The following is a 16,137-nucleotide window of genomic DNA, read 5'->3' on the forward strand; positions in this document are numbered from 1 at the left end:
TTGGTGTAATAAGGCAGCATTGACCTTTTTGTTGAAACAAATGTTATCAGGGCCCTGTTGCATTGTTCAGCAGTAACACAGGGTAAAGTTGTACAAATGTTTTTGATAATGTGCAGTGAATGTTTAATGTGCTTGGATTCCCAGCAGACAGTTGGGGTACCACTGAAAATACAAGTACCATGTATGTTGAATGTTTGAGAAATAATTGATTTTTTTTTTAATTTATGATGCAGGTTTGCTCTGCATGTGTAAGTTTATGGTATGTACAGTACAGCTGTTTAGCTGGGCATGCCTTCCGTCATTCTTTTAAAACGCTGCCATTAGAGACTAATAAAGTAACCATTTTCATATCTCGTTTTATTAAAAAAAGCACCGTAATCCAGATCTGTACTTACTGTGGGCATGCATATACCAAAGTGTAATCATGACAGAAAACTTAGTTGCTTAGTTATGTAGGAAATATGTGATTTGAAAATGTGTACACGCCATTATTATTTCCTTCTTTCTGATGTTCTTCATCTCACATTGCTGCAGTCCTAACACTTGGGGGTAGTCCGCTGTCCCAGTCGGCCCGAATACCAAAGTATAAGGCTGACGTCGGTCAAGGCGCATTAGTCTGACGTCAGGACGTCAGGGTACAAATGCGCATGACCGACGTCATATCCTCAGTCTTTTTTGCCGCATGGTCCGATGCAGAAGCAGTGTTGCGAGTGCAGGTTGGCGTTCTGAAATTTTCTGAAGTCAGAGTTTCAGACCGAATCAAAGTTGGCTAAGTACCCCGTTGGGGAATATTTTGTTTTTTTCTTGCCTCATTATTTAACCGGATGTCAGAAAAAGTGAATAACTGTATTTCTTGTGGGAAACAGATACCTCATAGGGATTATCATACCTTGTGTATACCTTGCTTAGGGCCTGAGCACGACGTTGTTGGATGTCGCTCTTGTGCTAGATTTAACAAACGCACTATAAAGAGAAGATTAGATTGTGCCAGGTTAGTCTTTGGGAAGCGTTGCAATTATAAAATGCCGTCGGATGCTCCGACGCCCGCTTCGTCAAAAAAGCGCAAGGACAAAGCAAAGCCTAGGTTGGAAGAACCGTCCGTCCCGGACGCCGGTTCTTTAGAGGGCTCGGTGAAGCCGGAGGTTCAGCCAGAAGTTTCTTTGGAGTCCCAGGGAGAGACTTTATTGTTACAAGATGTGTCCTCTCAGGAGGTAGGCCAGGCTGAAGGGGCTTCTCAGGTAGCTGTTCTCCCCTCCCTTCCTAAGGTGGTTAGGCCCTCCCCTTCTGTTTCCAAGGCTTCTCCCAGAGGCAGGCCAGGTTTAACTTCAGTAGGTGTCACCCCTAGTTCTTCAGGGTCTGTGCCTAAGAAGCATATGCTTAAAATGGCAGAAGATTTGATTACTATGATTAGAGGTTCTATGCCCCCTCCTGATAAGAGGCCTAGGGTGGAACCTGAGCTTGGGAGTTTTGAGCAGGGTTCGGAGGCTTCCGAGTCTTCGGCTGAAGACTTACAGGAGTATTCTCCTTATTCTGATTCTGATGTAGATGATTCTACTCCTTCGGCTTCTCCTCCTGAGGATTTTTCTTTTTCAGAGACTCTTCATTCCATGAGGGAGCATTTTAAATGGGAAGGTCAGGATTTCTCTGATTCCAGGAAAAGGCTTAGGGAATTTTTGTTTCTACCCCAGCATAGGCCTTTAGCTATACCTCCTGTTCTGGATGTGGTGGAAGATGTTTTTGCAGAGGCTTCTCTGAACCCTGATTCTTTGCCTCCTGCTCCAGTTAAACCGGATAGGTATTATAGGGTGCCTGAAGCTCATAAGTATCTTTTTAAGAGTCCTAGGGCAGACCCAGAAACTGTTTCTCAGGGGCCTAAAGGTGTTAAGGCTTCTGTTGTTAAAAATCCGGTTCCTCCTGATAAAGAGGCAAGGGCTTTGGATAGATGGGGAAAGAAAGTGTATACTTCTTCCACTTTAGCCATGAGGGCTTTGAATTGCCAGTTTCACATGTTGAAATACCAAAATTATCTCCTTTCACAATTAAAGTCTAAGGTAGATGCTCTGGCGGAAGGTATTGAGTGTAAAGAGTTACAAGATTTAGTTCATGTTTCTGAACAGGTGGGTAAGCATTCCTTGCAATGTGGTTTTGATGCAGTACAGGCCTCTTCGAGGGTGGCTGCCACTGGTTCTGTTCTTCGCAGGCACGCCTGGCTGAGGGATCAGAATTTAGCTGAGCATGTTAAGACTAGGATTTTAGATGCTCCTTTACAATCTGATGTGTTGTTTGGTTCGCCTGTGGAAGCAGTTTTAAAGAAAATGGAAGACACGGCTAAGTCTATGCAGACTGTTAAAGATTTTTTGCAGGTTCAGCCTCCGAAGTTTAGTAGAAATTGGCCTACCAAGGGGTGGACATATCCTTCTTATGATTCCCAGTCTAGGGGTAGGTCTAGACGTGGTAGGGGCAGAGCTCAAGGTTCTTTTAGGCCTAGAACAGGGAGTTCACCTGCTCAGTCTTCTGGTGAGGGCAGGGGTCAGTCCTTTCGTAAACAGACCCAATGACCTGCCTTTTCAGCTGCCAGAGCCTTCTCGTCTGGCAGCACCTTTGGGAGGAAGGTTGGCACTTTTCAAAGAAAATTGGAGTTTAATTACCCAAGACAGATGGGTATTGGATATCATTCACCACGGTTACAGGTTTTATTTCCATACCTTGCCTCCTTTCAAAGGCATGCCAGACATTCCTCCTCAACAAAGAAAAGAGGCTCACAAGCAAATTTCTCTGTTGCTCCAAATAGGGGCCATTCAGCCGGTTCCTGTGCCAGAAAGGGGCCTAGGATTTTATTCTCGCCTGTTCCTAGTACCAAAAAAGGGGAACACGTGGAGACCAATTTTGGATTTATCTATCCTCAACACTTATCTGGACATTCCCAAGTTCAAAATGTTGACGTTACAACAGCTTTTACCTCTGCTGGGCAAAGATCACTGGATGGTAACTTTGGATCTCAAGGAGGCTTACCTTCATGTTCCTATCAGGCTAAGTTGCAGGAAGTATCTGCGTTTTCGAGCTGGGAATTCTCATTATCAGTTCTCTGCATTGCCCTTTGGCTTATCTACTGCGCCCAGAGTATTCACAAAAGTTCTGGCTCCAGTGATAGCTTTCTTCAGGCTAAAAGGAATACAAATCTATCCTTATTTGGACGACTGCCTGATTCTGGCTCAAGAAAAGGACGAGCTTCTTCATTATTTGGAATATGTGATAGCAGTGCTAAGATGCCTGGGGTATTCTGTGAACGAAATAAAGTCCAGTCTAGTACCCTCTCAAGACATGTGCTTTCTGGGTGTGAGACTGAATACAGCAACCCAGATGGCCTTTTTAACCCCGGACAAACAAAAGAATCTTTCCCTTTACTTCCGTCAACTATCTCATCAGTCCGGGCTGACTGCAAGGACAGTCCTTCAAGCCTTAGGGTTCATGGCATCTTGTATTCTGGTGCTTCCCAATGCCAAACTGCATATGAGGAAGCTGCAATGGTATCTCAAATATGTATGGACACAGCACTGCCAGGATTTGGACACTGTCATTCAAATAATACCTTGCATTCAAAAGGAATTTTTGTGGTGGGCTCAGGAATGTCACCTAAACAAGGGACTCTCTGTGACCCGGCCAGAGGCGAGTCAGATTCTAACGACAGATGCCTCAGACATAGCTTGGGGAGCTCATCTGAATGGAAAGTGGATACAAGACAAGTGGCCTGCCAGACTACAACATCTACATATCAACATGAAGGAGATGTTAGCAGTCCAGTTTGCATTACTGGCTTTCAAGGAGTTACTTCTTCCAGGGCAGGTGTTGATTCTAACAGACAACACAACTGTCATGTGGTACATCAACAAACAAGGGGGAACACATTCTTATCCTCTATGCAGGCAAGCAATGATTTTGTGGGAGACTGCGCTAAGCTTGCAACTAAATCTTCACGCAAGGTTTCTGCCGGGAGCACAGAACTCCTTAGCAGATGTGTTAAGCAGGCATATCATGGATCCCCACGAGTGGAAATTGGATCCTCATGTATTTCAGAAATTGACAGTGTCATGGGGAACTCCAGACATAGATCTGTTCGCTTCTCCACTAAACCACCAGCTGCCAAAGTTTTGCACGAAAAGGTTTCATCACACAGCTTGGAAAGTGGATGCTCTTTCTTTCAGTTGGAAAAATCTTCATGTGTATGCCTTTCCACCTCTGCCTCTCCTCCCAAAGGTACTCCTAAAGGTCAGACAAGACAAACCAAGGATGATTTTAATAGCTCCAGATTGGCCTCGGCAGCACTGGTACCCATTACTGAGGAGTCTGGTAAGGAAGCCTCCATGGTCTTTACCTTTGATTCCACACCTGTTGTCTCAGAAGGACGGTCATCTACTCAATGTCAAGCTTCACTCTCTTCATCTAACAGCCTGGCATATTCTGTTTTGAACCACAGCAGGTCTCAACTTCCTCAACAAGTTTTGAATGTGATTATGGAAGCCAGAAGACCTAGTACAAGGAAAGTGTACGCAGAAAAGTGGAAGAGATTTTTATTTTGGAGTGCAGCAAAGGATTTGGATGTTTCTGAGCCTAATTTGAGTGTGGCTCTTCAATATCTTACTGAATTATTGGACAAAGGTTTGTCTTTCTCTTCCATTAAGATTCATGCTGCAGCAATTTCAGCTAACTATGATTGTGACCCACCATTGTTTTCTCATCCTTTGTTCAAGCAATTTCTTAGAGGGGCAAAGAATATAAGACCCCCACGTAGAGCTCCTACTCCTGCTTGGGACCTCAATTTTGTGTTGGAGAAACTCACTCTACAACCTTTTGAGCCTGCAGCTACTGCTGAATTGAAATACTTGTCATGGAAGACTGCTTTTTTGTTGGCCATTACTTCTGCAAGAAGGGTTTCTGAATTGCAGGCCCTTATGGCGGTTGAGCCTTTCTTGATTTTCCATAAGGATAGGGTATCTTTACGTACTAATCCTTCCTTTATGCCTAAAGTGGTTTCTAGTGTGGCTTTAAACCAAACTATTCATTTGCCTACTTTTTATGCAAATCCCCAAAATAAGGGGGAAAGATTTTGCACACTTTAGATGTACACAGGCAGTTGCGTTATTATTTAAGCAGGACTAAGGATTTTAGGCAGTCTCAGCAGTTGTTTGTTTCTTTTGCTTTGAGTTCTCAGGGCAAGCCTGTGTCAAAACAAACTATTTCTAAGTGGATTGGGTTTTGCATTGCTTTCTGTTATTCCCATCATGGCAAGGAGATTCCAGCTGGGATCAGGCCTCATTCCACTAGGGCTACTGCCACTTCAACAGCATTTCTAAGGGGGGTGGCAACTAAGGATATTTTGGAGGCAGCTACTTGGAGTTCAGTGCATACTTTCTCTAAGCATTACCACCTTCCTCTCTACTCTAAATCTAGGGCTGGTTTTGCCACGGCTATTTTACAGGGCATGTTGGCAGCTCCTGCTTCTTTATGATTTGCCATCCTCCCTTACCTCTGCTTTGGGATTCTACCCAAGTGTTAGGACTAAAACAATGTGAGATGAAGAACATAGTACAGTTTTGTACCTACCATAAATGTAGATGTTCAAAGATCCACATTGCTGCAGTCCAATTTACCCTCCCTCCTTCCCCTCTGTGTTTAGGGGTGGTTGTGTGGGTGGGGTTGTACCTTTGTAAATTTGTACATATTGTATATATATATATTTGGTACAGGGGTGTTTGGTGTATTGTTGTTTTTTGGTTTTGGCCTTATCTTTTTAGGGTCTTCTGACATCTGGGGCAAGAAAAGACTGAGGATATGACGTCGGTCATGCGCATTTGTACCCTGACGTCCTGACGTCAGACTAATGCGCCTTGACCGACGTCAGCCTTATACTTTGGTATTCGGGCTGACTGGGACAGCGGACTACCCCCAAGTGTTAGGACTGCAGCAATGTGGATCTTCGAACATCTACATTTATGGTAGGTACAAAACTGTACTTTCTCGCCCAGTGTTGTTAATTTAAGAGTAATTGCTGCACATGTAGAAGGCATTTCATTACTGACGTAGCTATAGTATAGAAATTGACGTTAATCTTCACCAAAAAAGCACTAGGTGGGCCATCAAAGTTATGTCATATGAAAATAAGTATTCATCAACACAGGAAGTGAAGCAGTAATATCTGTGGCATCAGAAACCAGTATCTGGAATGCCTACCATTTAATATAGGATCATATGAAGTTACTAGGCTATTGGCCCTGAGGCCCTTATAAGCCTAGCCAAGAATTTAGCCCATGTTTACACAAGTCAGCACCCAAAGCCCCTGTCCAGCAGGGACACAGGTGGAATCTCAGGGGTGTATTTTCCGTTTCCTATCCAGTTATCCAGGTTGCCCTTAAAAAGGGATAATGAGGTACTCTGCTTGACGTAGAGAGGGAGTCTGTTCCACAGATGGGGGAGTCTGTGGGACACAAATCCCACCAACAAGTCCTTTTGATGTCACAGACCAGGTTGAGGTTGTGCGTGCGGGTTACTAGAGTAGAACTTGATTTGCAGATATGCAGTAGTACCATCAAGGATAGGTCTTCAAAGCATGCAGAATTGTAGTGAAAGTAATTGCTGTAATAACCTGTTATAATTCAAATTCAATAGACATTTTTAAATAAATATATAGTGTGATTTGTTTGAAATTCCTGCGTAGAGCACCAAGTGTGTGTTTATTTGATTCAGGAATAAATCAACACTAACTGGTGTTAGACTGATACATACTCAGATATTCTGACCTTAGCAAGATTTCATTTTATGGTTTTATGCAGTCATGAAAGTTAAGCTCAGTAATGAAAACATATGCAATATTTAACATTTGGAGAAAGCCTAAAATTCTGCAACAACACTCTCTTTTGGCCAGTGCTGACTGGTGATTTCAAAATGGGGAGGAGGGCCTGCAGGAGGCAACTGAATGTGTGCGTGGCTGATTAGAATGGAGTGAGTATCTATTACAGCAGGTCAGTGACCTTTATCTGTTTTCAAACAACAGACAAGGTAGTTCATTTTCATCCACACACCATCTCAGTGTCCACTTTTTATAGCCATTTTATTGACTGTATTCACCTCAGTTATCTGATTGCAGTCAAGAAGGCCAGCCTTAGGTGAAATGGAGCCCTTCCTATAGGAATCATTGGGGCCATCTGTTGCACAACAGTCCTATCTGTAGCTGCCCAGTGCCTTTCGGTCCAACCTCTCCCTGCACCATCCAGTTAGATTACTAATTTTTTCACACTTAGTTGTCCTTCCTTATCTTTTTTGCTGTGTTTTTCACACTTGGGATATCCTGCTGAGGATAGAGGAACATCTAGCCAGCATACCAAAGCCTTTACTCCTTCCAAGTGCCATACTTCAGTTGTATGTCCTTTTTGCAAGGCATAAGGTACAAATGTGATGTATAAACAGCTAATCCTCAGACCTTCTTTGCAGCTAGTCTAAGTACTGCCTTTGAATATTCGGTCTGTGAGCCATTCACTAAGTTGATTCAGGTACCAAACCTTCTAATGTTAAGTGCCCCATTGGAGTCACTTCCTACATTTCTTTTATTCTTCCTTACATGTCATCTGGGAAAGGAAAATTAGAGTGTGGGAGGCAGATTTCCCACAAAGATGGACACAAAAAGTGCCTTTTTTGTTTGGGTGCAAGACGTAACCATATGCAGTGTGAGATTTGCCAGGCATTCGTCCCTAAGACACTCAGTAGTCATCTGCCATCTCTTTCCATTTATTTGGAAAACCAGCTGTTGAAACTTTGGGCTCAGGGTACCCTGGCCAAATCTGCCACGATATTCAACTGCCCCTTAAGAAGAAAGCCAAAAAGGCATGTACTGGATCCTGCTTTTGTCCAGCTTTCAACGAATATCTCCATTGGGTTGGATGAAGAATCTGATGACCGTTCAGTGCCAGCATCAGCTCTCTACCACAACTCAATTGGAGGCCATCATGGAACTGTTAACCTTCATATCTGCTGAGGCTGTGCCTAAGTCTGGTGCAGATGTGGGGGGAGGGAACTACTGCTGTTTATTTTGGGGGGTCCTGAGAGATTCACCAAATACTTGTTAGGAAAGAGATGCCTTGTACCCTCATTGAATTGAAGCAGGAATCTGAGCCTTCTAGGTTTGTTAAAGCTGATGGTCCTTTAAAAAAAAAAAGCACAAGACTAGGAATGTGGGCCCCTCTGGCTAAGGATCCGGCTTTTCAATGCTCTTATGGCTGTAAATCCCCTTCAGGGGTCATCTGTTCCTGTTCACTGGTCTTCCAGTCCTGTGACCCAGGGACTCTGATTCATCTGATGAAGAGTTATACTGTGGTGAGGAGTCATTGACTCTCAGGTCCGCTGTCCTCTTGCTCTGAGGTCTGAAGAAGAGGATTCTCTTTCTCCTTACTTCCTGATGAAAGAATTGGTCTTTAAGGATATGGTGGTTCTTATGATGGAACATTTTAAGTGAACATGTTCCCAGGTTTCTGTTGATCAAAAAAGGTGCTGTCCTTTCAGTGCTGGATGCCCTTTTAGATAATTTTGCTGCACCTTCTCAGGCTCCTGATTCTTAACCTCCTGCCCCAAAGAAGCCAGATAAGTTCTATAAAGTTCCTGAAGCTCAAAGGTTTTTGTATAAAAGCTCTTTCGCTGATCTTGCTGTTATTTCTGTAGTCCCTGATAAACCATTCAAGCTGCTGTCCTCTTCTAAACTTTTACCTTCTGATAAGGACAGTCATGCCATGGACAGGTATGGTAAAAAAGTATATACCTTTGCTACTTTAGATTTCAGGGCCATTAATTACCGGCCCCATATGACTAGGTATATCCTGGTTCTTTTCTTCAAATCTGGGGGCATTCTAGCTAATGTGCCTGATTTGGAGTTTGACTTCTGCCATTTCCCTTTTAAGCTCTACTTTTCAGGTGGCTCTTCAGTTTGTTAAATGGTGCTACTGCTGCCTCTTCTAGGGCAGCAGCATCTGGATCTATAATGAGGAGGTATTCTTGGTTGCGCCTCCAGACACTGCCTAAAGGTCAAATTACTGGACTCCCTCTTAATCAGCTCGAATCTTTTTGGCACTACTGCTGCTGAATTATTTTAAGACCTTTCAGGATAAGGGTAAAGGTATGCGGGATTTGAATTAAATCTCTCTCTCCTGTTTATAAGTTTCAGGGAAATTATCCATCTAAGCCTGCCTTTGTTCATAGACCGCCTAAACAGCTGCCCAGGGAGCAAGAGGGCATCTAGAATTTTTCCAGATAAGCCTACACACGGTTCTAAGGGTAAAAAAACTTCTTTCCCTGACAAATCTGCTTCTTTTTGACATTCAGCCAGATTTCTTTGTCGCTCAGATTGACTTTTCCTATTTGGCACCAGATAACCATGGATGCTTGGGTTCTATTCATTATCCAGAATGATTATGTTATGGTCTGGAAGTCACTTCCTCCTTACTCAGACTTTCATCAGCCTCCTCATTGTCAGCACCCACATTTTCCTTTAGTTCTTTAAGATCTAGTGGCACAGAGAACCATCCAGCCTGTCCTTTTGTCTCAACAGGGAACATGGTTTTATTCCAGGATGTTTCTGATTCCTAGGAAGGAAGAGTCATGGAGGCCCATTCTAGACCTGTCCTTTCCCAACACCTTTCTCAGGGTTCCTTCTTTCAGGCTGTTGTCTCTTCAGACACTTTCCTTTCTTGTTTCCTCAAGCTTTTCTTGTATCCCTGAATTTGAAGGATGCTTACCTCCACATTCCTATTCACCCCCTCTTCGGGTTGTTTTTACATTTCTCTGTTTCTTCCTCTCTGCTTTTCTTGTTGGTCTTCCTTGCCAAATGTCTGGCCCCTGTGGTAGCCTTCTTCAGACTTCAGAAATTCAAGTATACCCATACTTGGACAGTCTGTTTATTCAAGCCCCCTTTCAGCAGCTCCTGCTTCAGGATCTTCACTTTACTGTGGTTCCACTCAGTGTCAGGTTCACCCTGAGTCTCAAGAAGTCTGTGCTGACTTTTGCTTAGGACCCTCTGTTCCTAGGTTGCAGGATTCAGACCATTCCAATGATAGGTTTTCTCCCACCTCCCAAGGTCCTCTCTTTGACTGCTTATTTCTAGTCCCTTCTATCTCTTCCAGTCCTTCATGTACAGGAATTTCACTGAGGAAATTTCAGTGTATCTCAAGACTTTCTGGCTCTAGCTGCTATCCTCTGGACTGTCTGGTTCCTCTCTTGCCTTGTCTCAAGCTTGAGCTCCACTGGTGGATTCACCAGATTTCCCTGAATGCTGGTCTGCCTTTTTAGGTTCCTATCCCTACTCAGAAGCTGTAGTACATGGATGGTGGAGACTCCTCTGACAGCCTCAATGCCCAGGGTCTTTGGTCCCATCAACAACTGGCAGACCATATTAACATGAGGGATCTAATTATAGCTCTCCAGTTCTTTCACTACCTTTGGGTTCCTGGTCCTCTAAAGATTTTTCCAAACAATCACAGTCATACAGTACATCAGTAAACAACGCCATTTTCTCTAGTCTTTCTTGCCGCGCGGTGCCAGAAGCAGAAGCATTTCGCAAGTGCCGGTCGGCCGACTCCTGAGATTTTCATGTTCGAGTTTCATATCGAAGTCTTCAATAAAGCTATGTACCCCGTTGGGGAAACTTTTTTCTTGCTCCAGACCGATGTCAGAAAAAGTAAATAATTGTATTTCTTGTGGAAAGCAAATATCTCATAAGGATTTTCATTCTTACTGTATTCCTTGCCGAGGCCCTGATCACAACGTTTCTGGTTGTCGGTTTTGTGCTAGATTTAACCAACGCACTATTAAGCGTCGGTATGATTTTGCTTTAAACTTTTTTGGACGCTGGCTTAATTATCCAGAAATGTCGTTGTATAGCCATCCGACTACCGGAGTTCACAAAAAACGCAAAGAAAAGGAGAGAGATAGACAACCGATGCCCAAAACCGACGACGAAGCTTCTCCTAAGCCAGTCGCCGGTTCTCAGTGAGGCGCTTTCGCAGCCCCTGATGCCCTCTACTTTAGAGTCGCAGGGTGCTACTGACTGCCATATGGAGACTGCCATATGCCGCTGGAAACTCAAGGTATTGGAGCCTCGGATACTATTCCTTCAGATGGGTCCAGAGCTGCTGAGCAGGCATCGGCTTCTGAGGGTGTATTCAGACCTAAACATCTTTACATTAAACCGACTTCAGGTTTCAAAGGCAAAGACTAAAGCACCTTCTAAAGCAAAGAAACAAACTCAATAGCCACGTGGTCAGGCCTCTATGCCCAAAAAACAGATGCTCAAAATAGCCGAAGACTTTATTACCTTGATCAGGGGTTACAATCCCCCTCCTCATAAGAGGCCTAGGCAAGAGACTGACTATGAATCTTCAGATCAGGTTTCCATTTCTTCCGATTCCTCTTCTGATCAGGAATATCCCCCCCCCCCCTCATGGGGATTCTGATGCTGAAGAATCTATACCTTCAGCCTCTCCTCCAGAGGACTATTCTTTTGGGGAAACCTTGCATACCATGAGGGAGCATTTCCACTGGGAGAGCCAAGATTTTTCAGAATCTAAAAAGAGGCTCAGGGATTTCCTTTTACTACCTCAACACAGGCCACTAGCCATTCCACCTGTGTTAGACATTGTAGATGACGTGTTTTCGGAGTCTAGTCTTACCCCTGAGTCCTTACCTTCAGCTCCTGTTAAGCCTGACAGATATTACAGGGTTCCTGACTCATAAATTCCTTTTTAAAAACTTTGCTGCAGACCCAGAAACTTTTTATCAGGGTCCCAAAGGAGTTAAGGCTTCCGCTGCAAAAAACCCTACTCCCTCTGACAGAGATTCTAGGGCACTGGATAGATGGGGAAAAAAGGTTTACACATCTGCTACCTTGGCTATAAGGGCCTTAAACTGTCAGTTTCATATGCTCAAATATCAGCAACATGTCATGGCATTGCTTAAACAGAAAATGTTGTTAAACTCTGAATGTGCAGAAAACAAGGAAATGCAGGATTTATTAAATGCAGCTGAACAAGTTGGAAAGCATACTTTGCAATGTGGTTTTGATTTTTTGGAGGCCTCCTGCAGGGCCGCAGTTACAGGTTCTGTAATTAGGAGGCATGCTTGGTTAAAGGAACAAAATCTGCCTGATCATGTCAAAGTTAAATTATTAGATGCACCTTTACAGCATGATTCTTTGTTTGGTGTTAAGGCAGAAGAGTTGTTAAAGAAAATGGAGGACAAAGCTAAATCTATGCAAACGGTCAAAGATTTTTTACAAGTACAGCCACCTATGTTTAGTAGACATTGGCCAACAAAGAATTGGTTCTTTTCTGTGTCCGACGGACCTCAAAGGGGCAGATCCAGACACCCTAGAGGCAGATCCCAGGCACAAGGTTCATACCAGTCAAAGCAATGGGGTGCTTCCACCTCCAAAGTTGGAGAAGACAAATCACAACCATACAGGAAACAGTCCCAATGACTTCCTCCTGCCTGCACCAAGAACTTATCTCCTGGCAGCACCCTTAGGGGGAAAGTTAGCACTTTGTAACCCAGGACAAGTGGGTTCTAAATATCGTGTCACAAAGCTACAAGTTCCATTTCCATACCCTGCCAAAGGCAAACGGCTGACCAGATCTGCCAAACAATCAATGCACAGAGGCACAAAAACAAGTCTCATCCCTCATGGACATGGGGGCCATTCAGCAAGTACCAGAGCAAGAGCAGGGGCAAGGATTTTACTCAAGACTGTTCTTGGTACCCAGAAAGGACAAGGCCTGGAGGCCAATACTGGAACTATCTATTCTGAACACATTCCTGGATATACCAAAATTCAGGATGTTGACTTTGCAGCAGCTTCTGCCCATGCTGGGCAAGAACGCTTGGCTTGTGACTTTAGACCTAAAAGAGGCATACCTCCATGTCCCAGTCAGGCAAATATGCAGAAGATACCTCAGATTCAAAGCTGGCTCAATGCATTACCAATTCTCTGCACTGCCCTTTGGCTTATCTACTGCACCCAGGCTATTTACAAAGTGCCTGGCACCAGTAATTGCATTCTGCAGACAGAGAGGAATACAAATATTTCCTTACTTGGACGATTGTCTAATTCAAGCAGAGAACAAGGACATTCTTCTACAGCATCTGGCCTTTGTGAAAAGACTTCTAACATGCCTAGGGTACACAGTCAATGAAAAGAAATCAAAACTAGTACCCTCTCAACAGATAATATTCCTGGGTGCAAACTTAAACACAACTGCCCAGATGACTTATCTCACGCCAGACAAAGGCAACTGACTACCTTCTTCAAAATGTTGGCAACAAAGGCCCAGTTATCTGCAAGAAAAATTCTGCAGGCTTTGGGATTCATGGCATCCTGCATCCTACTAATTCCATATGCAAGACTGCATATGAGGAAACTTCAATGGTACCTAAAAAGTGTTTGGACTCAACAGTGCCACAGCCTGGAAACTATGATTACTCTCATTCCCTGCCTGCAACAGGAGTTTCGATGGTGGGCAAAGGCTTGTCACCAAAACAAGGGACAGTCATTCATATTACCCCCAGCCAGGCAGACACTAACAACGGATGCATCAGATTATGCCTGGGGGCCCACATGGCAGGAAGATGCATTCAGGGCACATGGACCACAAACCAAATGCATCTACATATCAATCAAAAAGAGATGCTAGCTTTTCAAAATGCCCTGACAGCCTTCAAGGACCTACTTCCTCCAGGACAACTACTGGTAAAGACAGACAACACCACGGTCATGTGGTATATAAGTAAGCAGGGGGGCACGCATTATTACCCCATTTGCAGACTAGCCATGACTTTGTGGGACACAGCATTGACATACCAAGTACATCTGCAGGCACAATTCCTGCCAGGAAGGAAAAATACTCTGGCAGACGAACTAAGCAGAAACCTCATGGATCCCCACGAGTGGCAGCTGGATCCACAAGTCTTCAACATGATAACAAGGAAATGGGGATGCCCGGACATAGGTCTATTTGCCTCCCCTCACAACTACCAACTAAAAAGATTCTGCACAAGGATTTATCACAGACAAGCATGGAAAGTGGACGCCCTATCCCTCAGCTGGAAAAACCTATCAGTATATGCCTTTCCCCCCACTGCCACTCCTCCCCAAGGTACTCCTACAGGTCAGACAGGAGAAGCCAAAGATGATACTGATTGCCCCAGACTGGCCCCGCCAGTACTGGTATCCAATACTAAGGAACTTGTCTCAATGCCCAGCTTGGACCTTACCTCAAATACCTCATCTACTGTCCCAGCAAAACAATCAGATCCTGCACAGCCAACTCAGGACTTTAAACCTGGCAGCATGGCGGATAATGTAGACGTACAAAACACACCTCTCTTATGCTGGAAAATGGAAGAGATTCTGTGCTTGCAACCAGGCACAAGGAGCTGATACAGCTGTGCCAAATATTCCTCAGATTTTGCAATACTTAACTGAGATGCTGGACAAAGGCCCATCTTTTTCATCCGTTAAAATTCATGCCTCTGCCATTTCGGCTCATTACAATGCAGAGCCACCAATCTTTTCTCATCCCTTATTAAAGCAGTACCTCAGAGGAGCCAAAAATTTAAGGCCTCTAAGGAGATCACCAGTGCCTGCATGGGACCTCAACTACGTCTTGGAAAAGCTCACCCTGCCTCCTTTTGAGCCAGCTGCTACTGCTGATATAAAGTTTTTATCTTGGAAAACAGCACTGCTCCTAGCAATAACTTCTGCAAGACGTGTTTCAGAGCTACAGGCACTCATGGCCGTGGAGCCTTTTATCATTTTTTATCCAGACAGGGTCTCTGAGGACAAACCCAACATTTATGCCTAAGTTGGTGTTCAGTGTGGCTCTTAACCAAAGTATTCACCTGCCAACTTCTTATCCAAATCCACAGAACAAGGGGGAGAGAATTCTGCATTCTATGGACGTACACAGGCAGCTTAGATTCTACTTGGACAGAACCAAAGTTTTCAGAAATAGCAATTACTGGTGACATATGCTGCAGGATCACAAGGTAAGGCTATCTCAAAGCAGACTATTTCAAAGTGGATAGGCCACTACATTCGTTTCTGCTATGTACACCATGGCAAGCCAGTGCCTAAGGGCATTAGGCCGCATTCAACCAGAGCTGCAGCCACCTCAGCAGCCTTTCTCAGGGGAGTACCTACCAGGGACATTTTAGAGGTTGCTACTTGGAGTTCAGTGTACACCTTTACAAAGTACTACCATCTGCCACTCTACTCTAAATCCAGGGCAAGCTTTGCCACTGCAGTCGTGCAGGGCCTCATAGCCACTTCTAATGCTGTTTAGCTCCAGCCTCCCAACCATAGCTTTGGGACTCTACCCAAATATAATGACTGCAACAGTGAAACACGAAGAACATAGTACAGTTGTGTACACTTACCATAAATGTAGATGTTAGAGTGTATTCACTGTTGCAGTCCAGGTTACCCACCCGTCACCCCCCTTTTCTTCTGATGGAACCTATCTTTCCTTCTCTGATTTATACAACCTATGTGGTGTATTTGCTTGTAGATGAAAGTAAAGTTTATATTTGGTGTATGTATGTAATGCAATTTTATATATATATATATATATATATATATATATATCTTTATGTAATATTTAGGGGGCACCTGACATCTGGGGCAAGAAAAACTAAAGAAAATGGCGTCGGCTGCTTCTTTTATACCCCTGATGACCTGACGTCAGGGAAGGGGCGACAGCAGCGACGCAGGACCCAGGACTTTGGAATTCAGGCCGACTGAGCGCATCCTGCCAGCAGGATTACCCAAATGTAATGACTGCAACAATGAATACACTCGAACATCTACATTTATGGTAAGTGTACATAACTATACTTTTCTGAAAGGTGTCTTCATATTTGGCCTCCAAGAAAACCAATTCCTTCCCTTAGGGCCTTAATTTGGTTCTTGATTAATTGACTCTGTCCCCTTTTGAGTCTGCAGTTTCCTGTTCCCTACAGCATTGTACTTGGAAGACTGTATTGCTGGTGGCTGTTCTTTTGCCAAGAGGGTCTCTGAATTTCAAGCTCTCATGGCCGTTCCACCTTTTT

General features: G+C 44.0%; 1 protein-coding gene across 1 annotated transcript in view; it reads left to right on the forward strand.

The window, feature by feature from the left end:
• The window catches only part of SIPA1L2 (signal induced proliferation associated 1 like 2), a 2,064,602-nt gene that overhangs the window by 879,446 nt on the left and 1,169,019 nt on the right, over window positions 1-16,137 (forward strand). The window lies entirely within an intron of this gene.

The sequence above is a fragment of the Protopterus annectens genome, chromosome 1.part1 (genome assembly GCF_019279795.1).
Source record: "Protopterus annectens isolate FY-2018-M chromosome 1.part1, PAN1.0, whole genome shotgun sequence".
Lineage (NCBI taxonomy): Eukaryota > Metazoa > Chordata > Ceratodontiformes > Protopteridae > Protopterus > Protopterus annectens.